Here is a 25,103-nt window from a genome sequence, read left to right on the forward strand (position 1 = left end):
CCACCAGCCTTCTCCTTCCCACCCTCCCCCACCTTCTTTATAGGGCCCCTGCCCCCTCCCTCTTCAGTCCTGATGAAGGGTCTCAGCCTGAAACGCTGACTGCTCGTTTCCACGGATGCTGCCCGACCTACTGAGTTCCTCCAGCTTGTTTGTATGTGTTGCTTTGACCCCAGCATCTGCAGTGTACTTTGTGTTTCTAATCATGTAATCCTCCTTCCATATTAAGACGTCCTGCGGATCCTGACTCTCTTCGGTGATTTTACATGTGTTTCTGAAATTGTTAATTGCTGATTGCCTCAACAACTGTTTGTATGGTTAAGCTTCACATTCTCATTGCTCTCTGTACATTATGCAATCAGTTTAAATAAAGGCTCACTTGCAGCATATACCATGGACCTGTGTAAGTTCCACAAAATCCACGAGGCCGACTCTCAATTCAAGATTCTAGATTGTTTCATGTCATTTTCCGCACACAAGCGTAAAGGAGAACAACATAACTGTTACTCCAGATCTGATGCAGTATAAAAAAAACACAATAAGATAAAGAACACAATGATTATTTAAAAATGCACAATAAATATGAATAGGTATATATACATAGATTGATCGTATGACCATAAAGTGACGCTAGGCACAAGAGTGTCTGTACATAGGTGACTGATAGAAGTGATAAAGTAGTGGTGGTTGGGGGTGTGGAGGGGTGGGTTAGTGGGTGGAGGTGTTGATCAGCCGTACTACTTGGGGAAAGTAACTGTTTTTGGGTCTGGTGGTCCTGGCGTGGATGCTGCATCTCCTCCTCCCTGATGAGAGTGGGACAAACAGTCCATGAGCAGGGTGGATGGGATGCCTCATGATTTTCCTAGCCCTCTTCTGTCAGCTTTCTGTTATATGTCCTTGATGGCGGGTGGGCTGGTCGTAGTGATGTGTTTGGCAGTTTTGACTACACATTGTAGAGTGTTCCTGTCCGTTGGAGTGCACTTTCCATACCATTCAGGGATCCAGCTTATTTTGTTGCTACATCACATTATTAGAATACTACAGTGTGCCTCAATTCACATTATTTGCGGTTTTAAATTGCAACACTGTCATCTCTATTCTGGATGCACTCGAGCCCCAGTGGTACCCAGCGTTCCCAGAAATTTCTCTCACTGCACTCGTTGACATCATGTACTCCTTCTCCGGGTTACCCTAGAAGGGGGGTAGGCAATTGGCTCAAGTAGAGTCAGAGTCGAGCTGGACCCATGATTACCAGCTAGGCCAGGCCCACAGGCACAACAGAAACTATACCACACTCCACATTGGGTGACAAAGCTTAGAATCAGGCGTAAAATCATTGGCATATGTTGTGAAATTTGTTCTTTTGCAGCAGCAGTATATTGCAATACATAGCAAATAAACTATAAATTACATCAAGATATATATATCTTTTTTACTTAATTTATTTTTTTAAATTAAATTAAGTAAAAAAGATCATAAAAATGAAAAAAAAGTGAGGTAGTGTACATGGGTTCATTGTCCATTCAGGAATCTGATGTAGAGGGAAAGAAGCTGTTCTTGAAACATTGAGTGTGTGTCTTCAAGCACCTGTAGCTCCTCATTGATGGTAGCATTGAGAAGAGGGCATGTCCTTGATGATGGATGCTGCCTTTTTGAGGCATTGCCTTTTGAAGGTGTTCTCTTTGCTGGGGAGGCTAGTGCCAGTGATGGAACCAGCTGAGTTTACAACTTTCTGCAGCTTTTTCCAGTCCTATGAAGTGACCCCTCCATACCAGAGCGTGATGCATTTGGATAGAATGCTCGCATGATACATCTGTGGAAATTTGTGAGAGTCTTTGGTTATATATCAAGTATCCTCAGACACCTAATGAAATATAACCACTGTTATGCCTTCTTTGTAATAGCAACAATACGTTGTATCAATTGTTATGCTGATATGTAGCCAGAACTTGAAGAGCAGTGCCTTCAGATATTCAAACAGAGGCTGCAGACTCTCACATTCTTTATAAGACCATAAGACATAGAAGCAGAATTAGGCCATCTGGCCCATCAAATCTGTTCCACCGTTCAATCATGACTGATTTTTTTTTAATCACCTCCTCAACCCCAGTTCCCGGTCTGCTCCCTGTAACCTTCGATGCCATGTCCAATCAATCTCTGCCTTAAATACACCCAACGACCTGGCCTTCACAGCTGCATGTGGCAACAAATTCCACAAATTCACTACCCTTTGGCTAAAGTAATTTCTCCACATCTCTGTTTTGATAGGCTGCCCCTATATCAAGAGGCTGTGCCCTCTTGTCCTAGACTCTCCCACCCTGGGAAACATCATTTCCACATCTACTCTGTCTAGGCCTTTCAACATTCAAAAGGTTTCGATGAGATTCCTCTCATCCTTCTGAATTCCAGTGAGTACTGACCCAGAGCCATCAAATGTTATTCATATGATAATCCTTTCATTCCTGAAATCATCCTTGTGAACCCTCCTTTGAATCCTCTCCAATGCCAGCACATCTTTTTATCATGGTCCCGTCTGGCAATTCCCCATCTTGCTATTATCTCTCTGAGGCAGAGCGCTCCATCCTCAGTAAGGGCCTCAGCTTTGTCCCCCTTCGCCCACACCTCAGCGAGTTCCACGTACGCCATGACACTGAACTCTTCTTCCGCCGGCTCCGTCTCCGAGCTTACTTCTTTGACAAGGACTCTCCTACCCCCACTGATGACCCCTTCTCCCGTCTTCAACCCTCCTCCTCTTCATGGACACCCCCCCACTCTGGTCTTCTGCCTGCTCTGGATGTCTTTATTGCTAATTGCCGATGGGACATCAACCGCCTTGACTTCACCACACCCTGTTCCAATTCCAACCTCACTCCTTCCGAACGCTCTGCTCTCCGCTCCCTCCGCACCAATCCCAACCTCACTATAAAACCTGCTGATAAGGGGGGAGCTGTTGTTGTCTGGTGTACTGACCTCTACCTGGCCGAGGCACAGCGACAACTCTCTGATACCTCTTATTTACCCCTTGATCATGACCCCACTAAGGAGCACCAGGCCATTGGAAAAATTGACATGGAAATTTGACCTAGGAGGGTTACAATTACCAAATTTTAAGAATTATTACAAAGCAAATCAACTTAGATTTATTGCATCTTTTTTTGATGAAGATAAACCAGCATGGATTAGAGTAGAATTAGACAAAATAGGAGAAAATATACCAGAAGATTTTATATATAAATGGGAATCTAAATGGATACGGGAAAAGAAAGAATCTCCTATACTAAAACATTTGATTGATTTATGGAATAAGAAAAATGTTGATGATGAGATAAAGAAATCTTTATTAGCAAAGAGACCTTTAATTCAAAATAAGTTTATCCCTTTTACAATGGATAATCAACTTTTATATAACTGGTTTCACAAAGGGATTAGATATATAGGAGACTGTTTTGAAGGAGGTATATTAATATCATTTGACCAATTAAAGAATAAATATAAAATATCAAATAACACTCTTTTCTGTTATTTCCAATTAAGGGCTTATTTAAAAGATAAACTGGGTCAAACAATGTTATTGCCGAAACCTAATGAAATAGAAACTTTAATTCATAAAGGAAAAATTTAAAAAATTATTTCTGGTATGTATAATTTGATTCAAAAACAGGCAATTAAACAAGGAATTCATAAGCCAAGACAAAAATGGGAAACTGATTTGAATATTAAAATTGATGAAACAAGTTGGTCAAGATTATGTCTTGACAGTATGACAAATACAATAAATGTTCAACTAAGATTAGTACAATATAACTTTTTACATCAAATATATATTACACCACAAAAAATAGATTAAACGCAAATTTATCTGATCAATGTTTATGATGTAATCAAGAAATTGGTACTTTTTTTACACTCTACTTGGTCTTGTTCTAAAATTCAACCTTTTTGGACAAATTTAAGAGTTTTACTGGAACAAATTATTGGAATACAACTTCCACATAATCCAATATTATTTTTACTAGGCGATATTGAAGGGATAAAATCAAAATCCAAATTGAATAAATATCAGAAAGAATTCATAAAAATTGCATTGGCAGTAGCCAAAAAGGCTATTGCAGTTACTTGGAAATCGGATTCATACTTAAGTATAGATCGTTGGAAGAATGAAATTTTTAGCTGCATTCCACTTGAAAAAATTACTTATAAAAGAGATAAATATGAAATATTTCTGAAAATTTGGCGCCCTTATTTACAAAAAATAGGATTAAGTATATAGGTGCTCCGAAGATAAAATTATTGGTTATCTGGGGAAAGAAATAAATATATATATTAAAGCTATTATGAACTCCATGGAGCATGTGGGGATCTTCCGATATCCAGGCATTTTTTCTTTCTTTTTTTCTTCTTTCTTTCTTTCCTATTTCTATAGGGATATGTTAGGGGGGAGGGGGGAAGGGTTGATAATTTTATTTTCCTTCTGTAACCTACTTGAAAATTCAATTAAAAAAAATTTTTTTAAAAAGGAGCACCAGGCCATTGTCTCCTATACCATCACCAACCTTATCAGCTCTGGGGATCTCCCATCCACTGCCACCAACCTCATAGTTCCCACACCCCGCACTTCCCGTTTCTACCTCCTACCCAAGATCCACAAACCTGCCTGTCCAGGTAGACCTATTGTCTCAGCTTGCTCCTGCCCCACTGAACTTATTTCTGCATACCTTGACACTGTCTTATCCCCCTTGTTCAATCTCTTCCCACCTATGTATGTGATACTTCTCATGCTTTGAATTTTTTCAATGATTTTAAGTTCCCTGGCCCCCACCATCTTATTTTCACCATAGACGTCCAGTCCCTATATACCTCCATCCCCTACCAAGATGGTCTCGAAGCTCTTTGCTTTTTTTTGGGATTCCAGACCTAAACAATTCCCCTCTACCACCACTCTCCTCCGTCTAGCGGAATTAGTTCTTACTTTCAATAATTTCTCCTTTGGCTCCTCCCACTTCCTCCAAACCAAGGGTGTAGCCATGGGCACCCATATGTGTCCCAGTTATGCCTGCCTTTTTGTTGGCTTTGTGGAACAGTCCATGTTCCAGGTCTATACCGGTATCCGTCCCCCTCTTTTCCTTCGCTACATCGACGACTGCATTGGTGCTTTCTCCTGCACGCATGCTGAGCTCGTTGACTTCATTAACTTTGCATCCAACTTTCACCCTGCCCTCAAATTTACCTGGTCCATTTCCGACACCTCCCTCCCCTTTCTTGATCTTTCTGTCTCCATCTCTGGAGACGGCCTATCTACTGATATCTACTATAAGCCTACAGACTCTCACAGCTACCTGGACTATTCCTCTTCCCACCCTGTCTCTTGCAAAAATGCTATCCCCTTCTCACAATTCCTCTGTCTCCGCCGCATCTGCTCTCAGGATGAGGCTTTTCATTCCAGGACGAAGGAGATGTCTTCCTTTTTTAAACAAGGGGCTTCCCTTCGTCCACCATCAACTCTGTTCTCAAATGCATCTCTCCCATTTCCCGCACATCTGCCCTCACCCTATCCACCCGCCACCCCACTCGGGATAGGGTTCCCCTTGTCCTTACCTACCAACCCACCAGCCTCCAGGTCCAACGTATAATTCTCCGTAACTTCTGCCACCTCCAACGGGATCCCACTACCAAACACATTTTATCTTCCCTCCTCTTTCTGCTTTTCGCAGGGATCGCTCCCTACGCGACTCCTTTGTCCACTCGTCCCCCCCATCCCTTCACACCGATCTCCCTCCTGGCACTTATACTTGTAAATGGAACAAGTGCTACACTTGCCCTTACACTTCCTCCCTCACCACCATTCAGGGCCCCAGACAGTCCTTCCAGGTGAGGCGACACTTCACCTGTGAGTTGGCTGGTGTGGTATACTGCATCCGGTGCTCCCGGTGTGGCCTTTTATATATTGGTGAGACCCAACGCAGACTGGGAGACCGTTTCGCGGAACACCTACACTCGGTCCGCCAGAAAAAGCAGGATCTCTCTGTGGCCACACATTTTAATTCCACGTCCCATTCCCATTCTGATATGTCTATCCATGGCCTCGTCTATTGTCAGAATGAATCCAAACTCAGATTGGAGGAACAACATCTTATATACCAGCTGGGTAGCCTCCAACCTGATGGCATGAACGTTGACTTCTCTAACTTCCATTAATGCCCCTCCTCCCCTTCTTACCCCATCCCACACATATTTAGTTGTTTGCCTGTTCTCCATCTCCCTCTGGTGCTTCCCCCCCACTCCTTTCTTTCTCCTGAGGCCTCCCATCCCATGATCCTTTCCCTTCTCCAGCTCTGTATCACTTTCGCCAATCACCTTTCCAGCTCTTAGCTTCATCCCACCCCCTCCGGTCTTCTCCTATCATTTCGTCTTTCCCCCTCCCCCCACTACTTTCAAATCTCTTACTATCTTTCCTTTCGGTTAGTCCTGACGAAGGGTCTCGGCCCAAAACGTCGACAGCGCTTCTCCCTATAGATGCTGCCTGGCCTGCTGTGTTCCACCAGCATTTAGTGTGTGTTGTTGCTATTATCTCATTGGTTGTGCCTTAATTCCTGTTGGCTGATTCCCAATGATTGCTAGTTCCATTAATTACAGCACACCTGGTACCCATTAGCGAACATAGGATGAAACTCAGGCATCACAGCCATATGCTTTGTTGATCAACTCTAGTGTGAATAAAGCTCATTTCCTGATTCCTTAGGACTGTCAGTTCTAAGCCCCCGCATCATTTCTTGGATGTTTTATGTAAACCTTGTGTCTGTGTAAAGACTCTCCTGGATACCGGTTCCACGTTCACGACGGTGCTGACACCTCACGACTCTGTCTCCGCACCTGTGTGCTGCACTTGGGTTTGGCCCCAGCCACGTCCTTGCAACAGAATGAACTGGCCAGGAATGAACCCAACAGACACGGACCCCGTGCAACAGGCCCTCCCTACTGGGCTTACATGATCAACTGCTCAGAGAAGTCATGAAAGATCTTCGTGCCCTATCCTAGAATGTAAAGAAGGTCAGTGAGCAGGTTGACCGGGTATCCACTCACCTTACTCCGTACCTTCCAAGAACCCAGTCTGACCAAACCGCACAGCCTGGGATGGCTACACCCCTTGGATCGGCAATACCATCACCTCGAGAGCCGTATGTACCCAAACCAGAACCCTACGCTGGGGACCTAGGGAAGTGCCGAGCCTTCCTGCTACAATGCTCCTTGGTTTTTGAGCAACAACCACATACGTACACCTCAGACAGATCGAAAATTGCATACATCATGGGCTGTTACGAGGGGCTGCCTTAGTATGGGCCACTGCAATCTGGGGCAACTGGCCAGAGATCTGTTCCTCCCTCTCCTCCTTCATCTCCGAAATGAGGAAGGTTTTTGAACAACCCCTTCATGGTAAGGATGCCACTAAGCACCTGCTAACTCTCTGTCAGGGTTCACGAAGCGTAGCTGAATACTCCATTGAGTTCTGAACATTAGCAGCCGACTCTGGATCGAATGAAGAGGAATGACGGGAAGTGTTTTGATGGGGTCTCTCTGACAAGATGAAACATGATTTAGCAGCAAGGGATGATGCGGACAGCCTGGACTCTTTGGTCTCTCTAGCCATCAGGCTAGACAATCGACATCAAGAGCGTCGGAGAGAAAAGACCGGTCACCCCGCTCCTCGGGTCATCTCACGGCCCATTTTACCATCTACAACCCGCCCTAACCTCTCTCTCCCTTCCGTTACTCATGGAGCTCCTGCTTCTACTGTTTGGGTGAGTCAGACGACACTCCCTTCCGTTCCCCAAACCCGGATGCAGATCTCAGCTACCATGAACTATCAACAACAGTCCCTGTCCCTATCCACCTTGATGGATTCAGGTGCCGAGGGAAATCTGGAAGAGGACATAGCCTCCTGGGCCGGAATACCGCTGGAACCGTTAAGAACCCCTCTGGAGGCCCGGGCACTGGACAAAAGTCTTCTGGCTCAGTATGCCACCCCTGACTTTGATTCTGTCTGGAAACCATCAAGAGAAGGTGCGATTTAATCTCATCCATTCTCCTCAAGTCCCTATACTTCTAGGCTACCCCTGGTTGGACCACTACAACCCCCACATCGACTGGTCTACGGGTAGGATAGCTAGCTAGAGCCCGTTTTGCCCCGCCACCTATTTGCAGTCGGCTCCATCCCCTAGAGAGGCTACGGCGACCTTGCCTGTCTTGGAACTTCTTAACTTATCCAGAGTTCCTGCAGAATACCTCGACCTGGGACAGGTATTCAGCAAACAACGAGCTCTTTCCCTGTCTCTGCACTGTCCATATGACTGCACTATCGACCTTCTCCCTGGGGCCTCATTACCCACCAGTCACCAATATAACTTGTCCCAACTTGAGAGAGAGGCCACGGAGAAATACATTAGTTAGTCCCTCGTGGTGGGCATTATTCGACCCTCATTCTCCCCAGTGGGTGCCGGGTTCTTCTTTGTAGAGAAAAAGGATGGGTCGCTTTGGCCCTGTATCGATTACCGAAGCCTAAACAACATAACCATTAAAAATAAGTACCCACTGCCCCTCATTAATTCAGCATTTGAACCACTTCATGGAGCCACCATCTTCTCGAAGTTGGACCTTCGTAGCGCCTACCATCTAGTCAGGATAAGGGAGGGAGAAGAGTGGAAGACAGCATTTAATACACCATTAGGCCACTTCGAATACTTGGTTATGCCGTTTGGCCTCACCAATGCCCCTGCCATTTTTCAAGCCCTAATCAATGATATGCTGAGGGACTTTATTAACCACTTTGTGTGCATTTACCTAGATGACATCTTGATTTTCTCCAGCAGCCTCCAGAAACACATTCAGCATGTCAGCCAAGTCCTACAGAGACTGTGGGAGAACAAGTTATTTGTGAAAGCGGAAAAATGTGAGTTCCACGTCCCCTTGGTCAGCTTCCTGGGCTACATCATCGAGAGCAGATCCCGAGAAGGTCTGGGCGGTGGAAGAATGGTCCAAGCTCACAAACCGCAAGCAACTTCAGTGGTTCCTGGGGTTTGCGAACTTCTATCGCCGATTTATCAGGGAATGCAGGCAGGTGGCGGCACCCCTTACCTGACTTACCTTGCCTATAACACCTTCTTGTTGGGACTCCAAGGCTGATTCGGCATTCACTGACCTAAACAGGCGTTTCACGACCGCTCCAATCCTGGTCCAACTGGACCCCTCCTGTCAATTCATTGTGAAGGTTGACACCTCTGACTCCGGGGTGGGAGCAGTTCTGTCCCAACAATCAAGTCCAGACCAAAAGCTTCATCCCTGTGCCTTCTTTTCTCGCCGGCTGTCCCCCACTGAACAAAATTACAATGTGGGGAACCGGGAACTACTGACGGTTAAGCTGGCATTGGAGAAATGGAGGCTCTGGCTGGAAGGAGCGAAACACCCGTTTATAGTTCGGACTTATCATAATAACCTTCGATATATCCAGACCGCCAAACGCTTAAACTCCCGCCAGGCCTGTTGGGCATTGTTTTTTGGACGATTCAAGTTTACTCTCACTGACCGTCTGGGGTCCAAGGATGGGAAACCTGACGCGCTCTCCCACCGGTACAATTCCAAGGAGGACATTTCCAGCCCGGAGACCATTCTCCCACCATGCTGTGTGGTGGCAGCCCTCACTTGGGAAATCGAGTCTATTGTAAAAGAGACCCAACAGGATGACCCTGACCCTGGCAACGGACCCACCAATCACCTTTTTGTGCCTGATTCCACCAGATCTCAGGTTCTCCAGTGGGGGCACACATCTCGGTTTGCCTGCCACCCAGGGAATGATGGGACATTGCCTCTCTGAAAAGACACTGTTGGTGGCCTTCCATGGATGCAGATACCCGTTCCTATGTTTCAGCATGCTCCGTCTGTGCCTGTGGAATAGCCTCCCACCGGCCACCTGCTTGATTACTTCGTCCCCTACCTGTCCCAGGTCATCCTTGGTTACACATCACCCTAGATTTTGTCACCGGTCTACCTCCTTCACATGGAAACACCACCTTATTCACTGTGGTTGACCGCTTCTCCAAGATGGTGCATTTTGTAGCCCTCCCTAAACTCCTTTCGGCACAAGGCACCACAGACCTTCTTGTCTGCCACATCGTCCGCCTCCACGGAATTCCTGTGGATATTCCGAGGAGCAGATAAGCAGGCAGATTATAGAATGGAGCAGGAAATACAGGGTAGTAGTTATGGGTGATTTCAACTTCCCTCATATTGACTGGCACCTCCTGAGTGCAAGGGAGATAGGTGGGGCTGAATTTGTCAGGTGTGTTCAAGAAGGATTCCTGACACAGTATGTGGACTGGCTGACGAGAGGAGAGGCTATACTGGATCTAGTTCTGGGTAATGAACCTGGTCAGGTGACAGATCTCTTGGTGGGGGAGCATTTTGGTGAGAGTGACCACAACTCCCTTAGCTTCAGCATAGCTATGGAAAGGAATAAAATCAGACAAAATGGTAAAGTGCTTAACTGGGGAAGGGCTAACTTTGAAGGGATGAGGCAGGAACTAGTGCGAGTAAATTGGAAACAGATGTTCAAAGGGGAAAGCACAGAAGTAATGTGGGAGAAGTTTAGGGACCACTTGAGCTGGGTTCAGGATTGGTTTGTCCCACTAAGGCAAGGAAAAAATGGTAGGAAAAGAGAACTGTGGCTGACGAAACATGTGAGGCAACTCGTCAAGAGGAAAAAGGAAGCATATGTTAGATATAAGAAGCAGGAAGTAGGAGGGGCCTATGAGAAATATAGGGTAGCCAAGAAGGAGCTAAAGAAAGGACTTAGGACTTAGGAGAACTCGAAGGGGGCATGAGAAGGCCCTGGCATGTAGGATTAAGGAGAACCCCAAGGCGTTCTATGCGTATGTGAAGAATAGGAGGATGAAAACGAAGGTGGGACCGCTAAAGGATAAAGAGGGCAACATGTGTCTGGAGGTGGAGGCAGTTGGGGAGGTCCTAAATGAATACTTTGCTTCAGTATTCACAAGTGAAAAGGATCTTGATCAGGATGAAGTCAAAGTAGAGCGGGCCTGTGTGCTGGACAATGTGCAGATTAGGGAAGAAGTGCTGGATCTTCTTAAAAACATTAAGACTGTGATAAATCCCCAGGGCCAGAGATGATAAACCCCAGGTTGTTGTGGGAACTGAGAGAAGAGATCGCAGGAGCATTAGCCATGATCTTTGAATCCTCTTTGGCTGCAGGGGAAGTGCCGGAGGACTGGAGAATGGCAAATGTAGTTCCCTTGTTTAAAAAAGGTAACGGGGAGAAACCTGGGAAATATAGACCGGTGAGTCTTACGTCAGTGGTATGCAAACTACTGGAAAGGATTCTTAAGGATAGGATCTATGAGCATTTGGAGAAGTACAGTCTACTCATGGATAGTCAACATGGCTTTGTGAAGGGAAGATCATGCCTCACGAGCCTGATTGAGTTTTTTGAAGAGGTAACAAAAGAAATTGATGAGGGTAGGGCAGTGGATATGGTCTACATGGACTTTAGCAAAGCATTTGACAAGGTCCCTCACGAGAGACTCATCCAGAAAATCATGAAACATGGAATAAGTGGAACCTTGGCTGTTTGGATAAAAAATTGGCTTAAAGGAAGAAAGCAGAGGGTAGTTGTGGAAGGAAAGTATTCTACTTGGAGGTCGGTGACTAGTGGAGTGCCACAGGGATCTGTCCTGGGACCCTTGCTATTTGTGATTTTTATAAATGACCTGGATGTAGAGGTGGAAGGATGGGTGAGTAAGTTTACGGATGACATGAAGATTGGAGGAGTTGTGGATGGAGCTGTAGGTGGTCGAAGGTTACAAGAGGATATAGACAGGTTGCAGAGTTGGGCAGAAAATAGCAGATGGAGTTCAATCCGGACAAGTATGAGGTGATGCATTTTGGAAGGACAAACCAGAAGACTGAGTACAGGAATAATGGTCAGTTACTTAAGAGTGTGGATGTACAAAGGGACCTTAGGGTTCAAATCCATACATCCCTCAAGGTCGCTGCACAGGTTGATAGAGTAGTTAAGAAGGCCTATGGGATGCTAGGCTTCATTAACAGGGGGATTGAGTTCAAGAGTAGAGAAGTCACGTTGCAACTCTACAAATCTCTGGTGAGACCGCACTTACAGTATTGTGTTCAATTCTGGTCACCTCATTATAGGAAGTATGTGGAAGCTATGGAGAGGGTGCAGAGGAGATTTACCAGGATGTTGCCTGGATTGGAAGTCATATGAAGCAAGGTTAGCAGAGCTGGGACTTTTCTCTTTGGAGCGTAGAAGGATGAGAGGGGACTTGATAGAGGTCTACAAGATTATGAGAGGCATAGATAGGGTGGATAGTCAGTGCCTGTTTCCCAGGGCACCAATAGCAAACACCAGAGGGCATATGTACTTAATTAAGGGAGGGAAGTTTAGGGGAGACATCGGGTAAGTTTTTTACACAGAGGGTTGTGAGTGCCTGGAATAACTTGCCAGGGATGGTGGTGGAGGCTAAAACATTAGGGGTATTTAAGAGCCTCTTGGACAGGCACATGGATGAAAGAAAAATGGTTATGGGGTAGTGTGGGTTTAGTACTTTTTTTAAGGATTATATGGGTCAGCACAACATGGAGGGCTGAAGGGCCTGTACTGTGCTGTAGTGTTCCATATCATCTCCATTCGGGGTCCCCAATTCGTCTCGCAGGTATGGAGGTCCTTCTGCCAATCCCTGGGTGCCTCCGCTAGCCTGTCATCCGGCTTCCATCCTCAGACGAACGGGCAAACGGAACGGGTCAACCAGGATTTGGAGGCAGCGCTACGTTGCATAACAGCCAACAACTCGTCTACCTGGAGTGATAACCTCGCCTGGGCAGAGTACGCCCACAACTCTCTGGTTAGTACGGCCACCGGAAGATCGCCTTTTGAATGCTACCTTGGGTACAAACCCCCGCTGTTTTCCGATAAAGAAGAGGAGATTGCAGTGCCCTCTGTTCAGCTCCATATTGATTGGTGCCACAAGGTTTGGGAGGACATACATGCAGCCCTGCTCCGATCAGCCAATCGCAACTGGAGGATTGCCGATTGCCATCAGGCTCTGGCACACAAGTATCGACCTGGGCAGAAGGTGTGGCTCTTGTCCAAAGACATTCCTCTCAAAAACGAGCTAAGAAACACGTCCCCCGCTTCCCGGGATCTTTCAAAGTCGAAAGAATCATCAACCCCACAGCAGTCAGATTTAAACTACCTAAGTCTATGCATATCCACGCTACATTTCACATTTCCCAAATAAAACCCGTTTCTGTCAACCCCTTGTGTCCTCCAAATGAAACCCCTCCACCTGCCCGAATCATCGACAATTATCCGGCATACCTCATCTGGTGGCTACTGGATGTGCTCTGTTGGGGCAGGGGCTGTTCCGGTTTGAGGCGGAAAATGACGTGGTGGCGAGAAAGTCCACCCCTCCTACAAATGACCAGGTGCTGTGACTCACCGTGGCCGACGTGAGAAGAACCCTGTGCAGGGTCAACTCACGGAAGGCTGCTGGACCAGACAACATCCCTGGTAGAGTGCTCAGAGGATGTGCAGACCAGCTAGCAGATGTTCTCACTGACATCTTCAACATCTCCCTGAGCAGCACCACCGTTCTAACATGCTTCAAGGCCGCCACCATCGTCCCCAATGATGAAGTCTTCAGTGTCTTGCCAATGAAGAAGTCTTCAGTGTCTTGCCTAAATGACTACCGTCCTGTTGCACTTGCATCCATCATCAAGAAGTGTTTCGAGAGGCTCGTCATGAGGCATATCAAGACCCTGCTGCCCCCCTCACTGGACCCCCTGCAGTTTGCATACCGTCCCACTCAACAGATGACGCCATTGCCACCACCCTCCACCTGGCCCTAACCCACCTGGACAAAAAAAGACACATACGTTCGAATGCTGTTCATAGACTTCAGTTCAGCATTCAACACAATCATCCCTCAGAAACTGATTGGAAAGCTGAGCCTATTGGGCCTGAACACCTCCCTCTGCAACTGGATACTAGACTTCCTGACTGGGAGACCTCACTGAGGTCTGACTGGGAGACTGAGCACGGGGGCTCCCCAGGGCTGTGTGCTCAGTCCACTGCTGTTCACTCTGTTGACCCAGGACTGTGCTACAACACACAGCTTGAACCACATCATCAAGTTCGCCGATGACACGACCGTGGTGGGTCTCATCAGCAAGAACGACGAGTCAGCTTACAGAGAGGAGGTGCAGCGGCTAACGGACTGGTGCAGAGCCAACAACCTGTCTCTTAGTGTGAACAAAAGAGATGATTGTTGACCTCAGGAGGGCACGGAGTGACCACACCCCGCTGAACATCGACGGCTCCTCGGTAGAGATTGTAAAGAGCACCAAATTTCTTGGTGTTCACCTGACGGAGAATCTCACCTGGTCCCTCAACACTAGCTCCATAGCAAAGAAAGTCCAGCAGTGTTTCTACTTTCTGCGAAGGCTGAGGAAAGTCCATCTCCCACCCCCCCATCCTCATCACATTCTACAGGGGTTGTATTGAGAGCATCCTGAGCAGCTGCATCACTGCCTGGTTCGGAAATTACCACCTGCTCACCACCTGCTCAACCTGCAAGTTAACCTTCAGGGTGTTGTGCACAAGGACTCCCAAGTCCCTCTGCATCTTAGATTCCTGGATTGATAGACAGACAGACATACTTTATTGATCACGAGGGAAATTGGGTTTTGTTACAGCCGCACCAACCAAGAATAGTGTAGAAATATAGCAATATAAAACCATAAATAATTAAATAATAATAAGTTAATCATGCCAAGTGGAAATAAGTCCAGGACCAGCCTATCACCTCAGGGTGTCTGACACTCCGAGGGAGGAGTTGTAAAGTTTGATGGCCACAGGCAGGAATGACTTCCTATGACGCTCAGTGTTACATCTCGGTGGAATGAGTCTCTGGCTGAATGTACTCCTGTGCCTAATCAGTACATTATGGAGTGGGTGGGAGTCATTGTCCAAGATGGCATGCAACTTGGACAGCATCCTCTTTTCAGACACCACCGTCAGAGAGTCCAGTTCCACCCCAACAACATCACTGGCCTTACAAATGAGTTTTCCCCTCATTTAGAAAATAGTCTGCACATTTATTTCTATTACCAAAGTGCATGCATGAATTTTCCAACATTGTATTTAATTTGTCACTTTCTTGCCCATTCTGCTCATCTGTCTAAGTCCTTCTGCATCCTAACCGTTTCCTCAACACTACCTGCCCCTCCACCAATCTTCATATCATCTGCAAACTTGGCAACAAAGCCATTTATTCCATCATCTAAATCATTTATATACAGCATAAAAAGAAGTGGTCCCAACACTGACCCCTGTGGAACACCACTAGTCACTGGCAGCCAACCAGAAAAGGATCCTTTTATTCCCACTTGCTGCCTGTTACCAATCAGTCAATGCTTTAACCATGTTAGTAACTTTCCAGGGACAGGTAGGGGATGAAGTAATCCAGCAGGTGGCCGGAGGGAGTCTTTTCCACAGGCACAGACGGAACATGCGAAGATGAAGGAACGGATATCAGCGTCCATGGAAGGACACCAAAAGTGTATTTTCTTTTTTTTTTTGTAATTTATTTTTTTTAATTGAAGTTCATCATCAAACAAACATTTCCATAAGATGTATTTCAGACATTGTACATATATATCATATAATCATATATATCACAAATCTCCACAAAGTATTTATCTGAGGTATACACTTATAGAAAAGAGTGGAAAAAAAAAATCAAGCAAAAGGAAAGAACTATGTACAAGTAGGGAGTGATCTTTTTTTACAACATATTCATTGATCTGTGAGAATAAAATCAGGCCTATGAGGCATTATGTAGTTAAACCATTTTTCCCTCTAGATTATATTCTTTTATAGTAGTTTTCCATATTTTAAGAGTCAATTTCACCCATGGGTTATCAATAGTATTTATGTACCTTTGCAGATTGTTATCAGCCAAAATTGCTTGTATGGGGATGGGAAGTACCCGCTCCTCAAATGTATTTCCATTGAGCGTCATATGATGGATTGCGCCAACATATCACAGCTCTCAACTGTGCTGCAAAATAGACAATAGATAGTAGGTGCAGGAGTAGGCCATTCGGCCCTTCTAGCCAGCACCACCATTCACTGTGATCAGTACCCTGTTCCTGCCCTCTCCCCATATCCCTTGACCCCGCTATCTATAAGAGTTCTATCTAACTCTCTTGAATGCATCCAGAGACTTGGCCTCCACTGCCTTCTGGGGTAGAGCATTCCACATATGCACCACTCTCTGGGTGAAAAAGTTCTTCCGCATCTCTGTTCTAAATGGCCTACCCCTTATTCTTAAACTGTGGCCTCTAGTTCTGGACTCACCCATCAGCGGGAACATGCTTCCTGCCTCCAGCGTGTCCAATCCCTTAATAATCTTATATGTTTCAATCAGATCCCCTCTCATCCTTCTAAATTCCAGTGTATACAAGCCCAATCGCTCTAATCTTTCAACATATGACAGTCCCGCCATTCCGGGAATTAACCTTGTGAACCTACGCTGCACTCCCTCAATAGCAAGAATGTCCTTCCTCAAATTTGGGGACCAAAACTTCACACAATACTCCAGGTGGGGTCTCACCAGGGCCCTGTACAGCTGCAGAAGGACCTCTTTACTCCTATACTCAATTCCTCTTGTTATAAAGGCCAGCATGCCATTAGCTTTCTTCACTGCCTGCTGTGCCTGCATGCTTGCTTTCATTGACTGATGTACAAGAACACCTAGATCTCGTTGTACTTCCCCTTTTCCTAACTTGACTCCATTTAGATAGTAATCTGCCTTCCTGTTCTTGCCACCAAAGTGGATAACCTCACATTTATCCACATTAAACTGCATCTGCCATACATTTGCCCACTCACCCAACCTGTCCAAGTCACCCTGCATTCTCATAACATCCTCCTGACATTTCACACTGCCGCCCAGCTTTGTGTCATCAGCAAATTTGCTAATGTTACTTTTAATCCCTTCATCTAAATCATTAATGTATATTGTAAGCAGCTGCGGTCCCAGCACCGAACCTTACGGTACCCCACTGGTTACAGCCTGCCATTCCGAAAGGGACCCGTTAATCACTACTCTTTGTTTCCTGTCAGCCAGCCAATTTTCAATCCATGTCAGTACTTTGCCCCCAATACCATGTGCCCTAATTTTGCCCACTAATCTCCTATGTGGGACTTTATCAAAAGCTTTCTGGAAGTCCAGGTACACTACATCCACTGGATCTCTAAAATAATAATCTCTAAGAGAAGGTAGGCCCCATCCCCCCTTTTCCTTTGCTAATTGTAAAGTTTTGAGAGGAACTCTAGGCCTTTTACCCTGACAAATGTAGCTTGATAACATCTTGTTCCATTCATTGAATTGATTTTGATTAATCTCTATTGGTAGGGTCTGAAAGAGATATAACAGTCTGGGCAGTATATTCATTTTAATAGACTCAATCCTTGAACTGAGACTGAAAAAAGGAATCAGGTTCCATCTTGCCACATCTTCCTTAATTTTCTTATATAAAGTCTGATAATTACATTCTGATAATTTTGCCAAATCTTTTGGCATAATGATGCCCAAATATTTGAAAGACTATGTGTGCCATGCCCAGGGGTATTTACAAAAGTGTCTTTTCAGAAGAGACAGTGTCCGATCACTCCCAAGATGGCAGGTGAAACGAGACGTGTGCTCCCACTGGAGAACCTGAGATTGAATGGAATCGGGCACAAAAAGGCGATTGGCGGATCTGTTGCCAGGGGCAGGTTCAGCCCATTGGGCCTCTTTTACTACGGCCTCGATTTCCCAGATGAGGGCTGCCTCCACACAGGATGGTGGGAGGATGGTCTCTGAGCTGGAAAGGTCTTCTTTGGAATTGTATTGACGGGAGAGCGTGTCAGGTTTCCCGTTATTGTACCCCGGACGATAGGTGAGAGTAAACCTGAACCTGCCAAAAAATAATGTCCAATGGGCTTGGCGGGAGTTCAGGCATTTGGTGATCTAGATAGATAGATAGATAGATACTTTATTCATCCCCATGGGGAAATTCAACTTTTTTCCAATGTCCCATACACTTGTAGCAAAACTAATTACATACAATACTTAACTCAGTAAAAAAAATATGATATGCATCTAAATCACTATCTCAAAAAGCATTAATAATAGCTTTTAAAAAGTTCTTAAGTCCTGGCGGTAGAATTGTAAAGCCTAATGGCATTGGGGAGTATTGACCTCTTCATCCTGTCTGAGGAGCATTGCATCGATAGTAACCTGTCGCTGAAACTGCTTCTCTGTCTCTGGATGGTGCTATGTAGAGGATGTTCAGAGTTATCCATAATTGACCGTAGCCTACTCAGCGCCCTTCGCTCAGCTACCGATGTTAAACTCTCCAGTACTTTGCCCACGACAGAGCCCGCCTTCCTTACCAGCTTATTAAGACGTGAGGCGTCCCTCTTCTTAATGCTTCCTCCCCAACACGCCACCACAAAGAAGAGGGCGCTCTCCACAACTGACCTATAGAACATCTTCAGCATCTCACTACAAACATTGAATGACGCCAACCTTCTTAGGAAGTACAGTCGACTCTGTGCCTTCCTGCACAAGGCATCTGTGTTGGCAGTCCAGTCTAGCTTCTCATCTAACTGTACTCCCAGATACTTGTAGGTCTTAACCTGCTCCACACATTCTCCATTAATAATCACTGGCTCCATATGAGGCCTAGATCTCCTAAAGTCCACCACCATCTCCTTGGTCTTGGTGATATTGAGACACAGGTAGTTTGAGTTGCACCATATCACAAAGTCCTGTATCAGTTTCCTATACTCCTCCTCCTGTCCATTCCTGACACACCCCACTATGGCCGTGTCATCAGCGAACTTCTGCACATGGCAGGACTCCGAGTTATATTGGAAGTCTGATGTGTACAGGGTGAACAGGACCGGAGAGAGTACGGTTCCCTGCGGCACCCCTGTGCTGCTGACCATCGTGTCAGACCTACAGTCTCCCAACCGCACGTACTGAGGTCTATCTGTCAAGTAGACAGATATCTGTCAGTATATCTGAGGCTCTTGTAATCAGTCCATATGATAAACGGGTGTTCCGCCCCCTCCAGCCAGTGCCTCCATACTTCCAACGCCAGTTTGACCGCCAGTAGCTCCCGGTTCCCAACATTGTAATTTCGTTCAGCGGGGGACAGCAGGCAAGAAAAGAAGGCACAGGGATGATGTTTCTGATCAAGTCCTGAATGTTGGGACAGGACTGCTCCTACCCTGGCGTCGCAGGCGTCGACCTCCACAATGAATTGACAGGAGGAGTCCGGTTGGACCAGGATGCAAGCAGATGTGAAATGCCTCTTCAGTTCAGCGAATGCTGAGAGCCTCAGAGTCCCAAAGAAAAGGTGTTGTAGGGGAGGTAAGTTGGGAAAGGGGCACCGCCACCTGACTGTAATCCCAGATAAATCAGCCATAGAACATAGAATAGTACAGCACATTACAGGCCCTTTGGCCCACAATGTTGTGCTGAACCTCAAACCCTGCCTCCCATATAACCCCCCACCTTAAATTCCTCCATATACCTGTCTAGTAGTCTCTTAAATTTCACTAGTGTATGTGCCTCCACCACTGACTCAGGCAGTGCATTCCACGCAGCATCCACTCTCCGAGTGAAAAACCTTCCTCTAATATCCCCCTTGAACTTCCCTCCCCTTACCTTAAAACCATGTCCTCTTGTACTGAGCAGTGGTGCCCTGGGGAAGAGGTGCTGGCTGTCCACTCTGTCTATTCCTCTTAATATCTTGTACACCTCTATCATGTCTCCTCTCATCCTCCTTCTCTCCAAAGAGTAATGCCCTAGCTCCCTTAATCTCTGATTATAATCCATACTCTCTAAACCAGGCAGCATCCTGGTAAATCCCCTCTGTACCATTTCCAATGCTTCCACATCCTTCCTATAGTGAGGTGACCAGAACTGGACACAGTACTCCAAGTGTGGCCTAACTAGAGTTTTATAGAGCTGCATCATTACATCGCGACTCTTAAACTCTATCCCTCGACTTATGAAAGCTAACACCCCATAAGCTTTCTTAACTACCCTATCTACCTGTGAGGCAACTTTCAGGGATCTGTGGACATGTACCCACAGATCTCTCTGCTCCTCCACACTACCAAGTATCCTGCCACTTACTTTGTACTCTGCCTTGGAGTTTGTCCTTCCAAAGTGTACCAACTCACACTTCTCCGTGTTGAACTCCATCTGCCACTTCTCAGCCCACTTCTGCATCCTATCAATGTCAATGTTTCGCAAACCCCAGAAATCGCTGGAGATGCCTGCGCATCATGGGTCTGGGCCATTCTGCCACCACCCGCCCTCTCACTCGCCCACTCTCGATTATGTAACCTAAGAAACTGACTGAGGTCACGTGGAATTCACACTTATCAGCTTTCATGAATAATTTGTTCTCCCACAGCCTCTGTAGGGCTTGACGGACATGATGAATGTGTTTCTGGAGACTGCTGGAAAAGATTAGGATGTCATCCAGATAGACAAACACAAAGCCATTAATGAAGTCTCTTAGCACATCGTTAATCAGGGCTTGAAAAACGATGGGTGCATTGATGAGGCCAAACGGCATGATCAGGTATTCAAAGTGGCCTAGAGGGGTATTAAATGCCATCTTCCACTCGTCCCCCTCCCTAATTCTGAATAGGTGGTAGGCGCTTCGTAGGTTCAACTTTGAGAAGATGGTGGCTTCGTGAAATGGTTCAAATGGAATTTATGAGGGGCAGAGGGTACTTGTTTTTAACAGTAATGTTGTTAAGGCCTCAGTAATCAATGTAGGGACATAGTGACCCATCCTTCTTCCCCACAAAGAAGAACCCTGCACCTACCGGGGAGGATGAGGGCCGAATACTGCCCGGCATGAGAGACTCACTAATGTATTTCTCCATGGCTTCTATCTCAGGCCGGGACAAGTTATACAACCGACTGGTGGGTAACAAGGCCCGGGAAGAAGGTCAATAGCACAATTGTATTGTCGGTGTGGAGCCAGGAAAGAGCCTGTTGTTTACTAAATACCTGTCCCAAGTCGTGGTACTCTGCTGGAACCCTGGACGAGTCAGGGGATTTCCACGACAGGTGAGGTCGTGGTGACCTCCCCAGGGGATAGGGCTGACTGAAGACAGGTGGAGTGACAAAACCGGCTCCAGCTGGCTATCCTCCCAGTAGACCAGTCAATGTGGGGATTATAGTGGCTCAACCAGGGGTATCCCAGAATTATAGGGGCTTGAGGAGAATGGATTAGATTAAATTGTACCTGCTCCCGATGGTTTCCAGACGGAATCAAGGTCAGGGGTGACGTACGGTGGGTGACTCGGGCCAGAAGTCTTCCGTTCAGCGCCCGGGCTTCCAGAGGGGTACGTAATGGTTCCCGAGGAACTCCGGTCCGGGAGGCTATGTCCTCATCCAACAGATATCCCTTGGCACCGCAGTCCACTAAGGTGGATAGAGACAGGGACTGTTGGTGATAGTTCACAGTAGCTTGAACCTGCATTTGAGTTTGGGGGACTGAAGGGAGTGTTGCCTGGCTCACCAGAGTACCCCTTTCTACTGGTGAGCCCTCCCTTTTGGCATAAGAGAACAGGTATCATGGAAATGTCCAGACTGGCCGCAATAGAGACAATCCCCTGATCTTAATCTCTGGAGTCACTCGGTGAGAGAGTGACAGCTCTGTCCCAGGGTAGTGGGAATGCTCAGAGCAAGAGCTATGCTAGGAGCAGAAGGGGGAAGTGAGGTTAGGGCTAATCAAAGATGGTAAAACAGGCTGTGACTTGAGGAGTGGGGCGACTGGTTTTCTTTGCTGACATTCTTGGAGTCGGTTTTCTAGCCTGGTGGCTAGTGAGACCAAAGAGTCCAAACTGCTTGTGTCATCCCTCGCCACCAATTCGTCTTTTATCCTGTCACAGAGACCTTGTCGAAACACTTCCTGGAATGCCTCGTCACTCCATCCCAACTCAGCTGCTAATATCCGGAATTCAATGGAGTATTCGGCTACACTTCGTGAGCCCTGACGGAGAGTCATTAGACGCTTAGCGGCATCCGTACTGCAAATGGGATGTTCAAAAATCTTCCTCATTTCAGAGATGAAGGTGGGAAAAGAACAGCAGGTCTCTGGCTGGTTGTCCCATGCTAAGGCATTCCCTCGCAACATCCCCATGATATACACTATCTTTGATCTGTCCGTGGCGTACGTACATGGATGCTGCTCAAAAACCAAGGAGCACTGCAGTAAGAATGCCCGGCAATTCCCTAGGTCCCCAGCGTAGGGTTCCGGTTTGGGTAAGCTCAGCTCTCTTGGTGATCGTGTTGCCGACCCATCGGGCATTGCCATCCCAGGCTGTGCGGGTTGGTCAGACCGGGTTCTCGGAAGGGACGGAGTAAGAGGAGCGGATACTCGGTAGACTGCTCACTGACCTTCTTTACATTCTCGGAAAGGGCACGGACTGAGCAGCTGATCGTGTAGGCCCAGTAGGGTAACCTGGCTGGCAAAGGCCTGTCGCAGGGGGTTCTTGTCTGCTGGGTTCATTCTTGGCCAGTTCGTTCTGTTACACAGAGTGACTGGGGGCGAACCCAAGTGCTGGACACAGACACGGAGACAGGGTCGACAGGTGTCTGCACAGTCACGAACATGGAACAGATAACCAGGGGAGTCTTGACCCGTAGACCTCTTGAAATGAATACTAACAAACATTACATTTGCCTTCCTTACCACCGACTCTACCTGCAAGTTAACCTTTAGGATGTTCTGTACAAGGACTTCCAAGTCCCTTTGCAACACAGATTTTTGGATTTTCTTCCTATTTGGACCTCCAGCACCCAGAGCATGCCCTTTTCTCACTGTTAACCATTACGTAGGAGGTACAGAAGCCTGAAGGCACACACTCAGCAATTCAGGAGCAGCTTCTTCACCTCTGCCATCTGTTTCCTAAATGGACATTGAACCCTTGGACACTACCTCACTTTTTTTAATATGCAGTATTTTTGTTTTTTGTATGTTTTTAATCTATTCAGTATACATATACTATAATTGATTTACTTATTTATTATTTTGGTTTTTTTCTCTATATTGCATTGAACTGCTGCTGCTAAGTTAACAAATTTCACATCACATGCTGGTGATAATAAACTTGATTCTGTTTCAGATTCTGATTCCATTTAGAAAATAGTCTGAACATTTATTTCAACTGCCAAAGTGCATGACCATGAATTTTCCTACATTATATTTCATTTGCCACTTTCGTTGCCCATTCTCCTAATCTGTCTAAATCCTCCTGTATTCTACCTGTTTCCTCAACACTACCTGCCCCTCCACTAATCTTCGTATCATCTGCAAACTTGGCAACAAAGCCTCCTATTCCATCATCTGACCACGGGAGCTCTCTGGGGTCATTCTGGTAGCAGTTTACATTCCACCTCAGGCCAATGTCAAGCAGGCTTTAGATTAGTGGTCACCAACCTTTTTAAGCCCAAGATCCCCAACCTCGGCCTTAGTGAAAGGCGAGATTGACCACAGAGCAATTAGTTATATGCATGCACACTGGGGCAGAAAAGACCAGAAGTAAAACCCCACAACCCGGAAGTAAAAATAATGCATAAACGTCAGGAGTACCCACCCTTTTTTTGCACCGTGGACCTGTTTAATATTAACAATATTCTTGTGGACTGGCCGATGCAGGCCAGTAGCATTGGCACTTCCCGCCGACCTAGCTCCAGGCCGGTAGCATCGGCACTTCCCGCCGACCACACTCCAGGCCGGTAGCTTCGGCACTTCCCGCCAACCTAGCTCCAGGCCGGTAGCATCGGCACTTCCCGCCGACCACACCCCAGGCCGGTAGCATCGGCACTTCCCGCCGACCACGCTCCAGGCCGGTAGCATCGGCACTTCCCGCCGACCACACTCCAGGCCGGTAGCATCGGCACTTCCCGCCAACCTAGCTCCAGGCCGGTAGCATCAGCACTTCCCGCCGACCACACTCCAGGCCGGTAGCATCAGCACTTCCCGCCGACCTAGCTACAGGCCGGTAGCATCGGCACTTCCCGCCAACCTAGCTCCAGGCCGGTAGCATCGGCACTTCCCACCAACCTAGCTCCAGGCTGGTAGCATCGGCGGTTCCCGCCAACCTAGCTCCAGGCCGGTAGCATCGGCACTTCCCGCCAACCTAGCTCCAGGCCGGTAGCATCCGCACTTCCCGCTGACCACGCTCCAGGCCGGTAGCATCGGCACTTCCCGCCAACCTAGCTCCAGGCCGGTAGCATCGGCACTTCCCGCCAACCTAGCTCCAGGCCGGTAGCATCGGCACTTCCCACCAACCTAGCTCCAGGCCGGTAGCATCGGCACTTCACGCCGACCGCGCTCCAGGCCGGTAGCATCAGCAATTCCCGCCGACCGCGCTCCAGGCCAGTAGCATCGGCACTTCCCGCCAACCTAGCTCCAGGCCGGTAGCATCGGCGGTTCCCGCCAGCCACGCTCCAGGCCGGTAGCATCAGCACTTCCCGCCAACTTAGCTCCAGGCCGGTAGCATCGGCACTTCCCGCCAACCTAGCTCCAGGCCGGTAGCATCGGCAGTTCCCGCCAGCCACGCTCCAGGCCGGTAGCATCGGCACTTCCCGCCAACCTAGCTCCAGGCCGGTAGCATCGGCACTTCCCGCCGACCACACTCCAGGCCAGTAGCATCAGCACTTCCCGCCGACCACACTCCAGGCCAGTAGCATCGCACTTCCCGCCGACCGTGCTCCAGGCGGGTAGCATCAGCACTTCCCGCCGACCGCGCTCCAGGCCAGTAGCATCGGCACTTCCCGCCAACCTAGCTCCAGGCCGGTAGCATCGGCGGTTCCCGCCAGCCACGCTCCAGGCCAGTGGCATCGGCACTTCCCGCCAACCTAGCTCCAGGCCGGTAGCATCTGCACTTCCCGCCAACCTAGCTCCAGGCCGGTAGCATCGGCGGTTCCCGC

General features: G+C 47.3%; 1 protein-coding gene across 1 annotated transcript in view; it reads left to right on the top strand.

Annotated features, from left to right (window-relative positions):
- masp1 (MBL associated serine protease 1) overlaps window positions 1-25,103 on the top strand; it is a 370,450-nt gene that overhangs the window by 220,039 nt on the left and 125,308 nt on the right. The gene's annotated exons all lie outside the window — the stretch shown is intronic.

Source organism: Hemitrygon akajei, chromosome 3, assembly GCF_048418815.1.
Source record: "Hemitrygon akajei chromosome 3, sHemAka1.3, whole genome shotgun sequence".
NCBI lineage: Eukaryota > Metazoa > Chordata > Chondrichthyes > Myliobatiformes > Dasyatidae > Hemitrygon > Hemitrygon akajei.